This window comes from Arachis ipaensis, chromosome B04 (genome assembly GCF_000816755.2).
Source record: "Arachis ipaensis cultivar K30076 chromosome B04, Araip1.1, whole genome shotgun sequence".
NCBI classification, from domain to species: domain Eukaryota; kingdom Viridiplantae; phylum Streptophyta; class Magnoliopsida; order Fabales; family Fabaceae; genus Arachis; species Arachis ipaensis.
This window is the reverse complement of record NC_029788.2, coordinates 2,298,068-2,300,278: the sequence shown is the minus strand read 5'-3', so window position 1 is coordinate 2,300,278 and position 2,211 is coordinate 2,298,068.

Genomic DNA, 2,211 nt, shown 5'->3' with positions numbered 1-2,211 from the left:
CATTGATTAATAAAATTTTTTTCCTTATCTTTTTTAATTTAAAGATATTTAAAAAAGTTTAATTTTTATTTTAATAATTATATATAATTAAAAAATAATTCATTTTAAAAAAAGTAAGTATAAATAAAAAAATAAATTAAATTAATATGAACACTATTCATTAGACTAAAAAGATAAAAATATCTTAAATTTGCATTACTAAAAGTTAATACATAAAGTTATTAATTATGATATGTCTAACAGTTGGTGATATATTTATAAAAACACACCATACATTACAAAGAGTAAAATTTTTCTAGTGGTTGTCAGGTTTCAAGTTCGAACCCAGCCTAGCATATCTTCCAATTTTTTTGACGGGCCAACCGGTCCGGTTCGATCTTCGGTTTAGATTGGATTTGACCGAATTTTTTGAATTTGACCGATTCGTTTGCTTGTCCAGTTAGAATGTTAACCGGGACCGTTTTAAGGTCCGATTCACCAGTTTTTCGATTGAACCGGTCGGTCCGGTTCGAATTTGATATCTGGTACACGCTCTCTTTAATGAGAGTGATTTTTTTTTGTGTTGAGCCTGCTTGGTTGGATTTAGATGCAAAAAGACTTGGATGTGTAGCTCTTCTGATGAGATATATGTGTACATAGATAAATATACTACAGATTACACATTTTCGTAAATATTATATTTAAATAATTTAAATAAAAAATCCCTAAGATCACCCGTTGTTTTGTCCAAGTGTAAATTCCTAAATACTTGGGAGGCACTCGTTTGGGGTGAAACGTGGGATGAATTGGTGTTGGTACTTGAGTACATCAAGTACATCAGGATTCAGGTTGTGTGATTAAGGATAGCAAAAGTACTCGAACCCGCAGGGTACCGGACCCGCCTTTATTCGGTTGGGGCGAGTTTCAAACAGGACAGGGTGTTGAGCGGGGCGGAACGGGGTCAGGTTCAGAGTGAACCTTCCCCGGAGTGCATATATATATATAGCCAACTACCCTCCTCTCAACCAAACTCCAAGTCTCCAACGAACCTAGCCAAGTTCCACTTGCCATTCACCTCGCCATTCCACTCGTTGTTGCTCACCGCCGCCGTCGCTCACCTCGCTCAGTCGCTCATCTCACCATTCCACTCACCAAGCACACCGCTGCCATTGCTCACCAACCCTCCTCTGCTCCTCATTCACCTCGCTCAGTTGCTCACCTCGTCGTTGTCCCTTACTGAGCTCACGTCGCTCCCACTTCTCTCGTTGCTGTCATTCTCCTCGCCAACTCGTCTCTCCGGTCTTCGGTCGCTGCTCACCTTGTCGTCCCTCCTTCCTCCCTCGTTGTCTCACTAGTAAGCAGTAAGCACTCCTCTCTCACTCACTACTTATTGAGTTAATTTTTAGGGTTTATTTTTTTATGTTAAAACAGTTAAACTTCTTACCTTTCTGACTCATTAATATTATATACAAGTGTAATAACCCGTGCCATGCACGTGATAAGATTGAAATTATAATTTTAAGCTGTTGTGTTAAAATTAATTTCAATTATAATAATTGCAAAGGATATGGAATTTTTAATAGAAATACTTGCTACTATTAGAAAAAAATTATATAAATAGAGACACCTGCTAAGTATATACAGTAGATTATATTGTCCACATTAATTACATGACAAAATTTTGAGAAAAGAGATAAAACATGAGATATATAAATATGTATAATATTATTGCTATATATAAAGCAAGTTTATATTGCTATAATTATAGAGACTTACTATAATTATATTAATTTTAATTATGACTGTAAATAAATAAAATAGAAAACAATCAAAACTATTTTTTTTCTTTTTATAGTCAAAATTTACTGTAAATGTAAAAAATAAAATCACTAATAATAAAAAATTTGATTGAGAAATAAAACTCCATAATCTAAATTTATTTGGTTAACTAATTAATCTTGTGTCCATATAATATTATTATTATTATATACTGATTAGAACTATATCAATTATATGAAGTCGAAACTATTATTATTATTATTAGGGATAAGTATGGTTTTGGTCCCAAAAGTTTTGCGCCAGAATCGAATTCGTCCCTCTTCTAATTTTCGATTTAGAATCGTCCTTAACGTTTTTTTCGTATTAAAATCGTCATTTTTAATAAAATTTTTAATTTTATTCCTAAACTACCCTTACTTTAATAAAAATTATAAAATTTGAAAAAAATAAAAT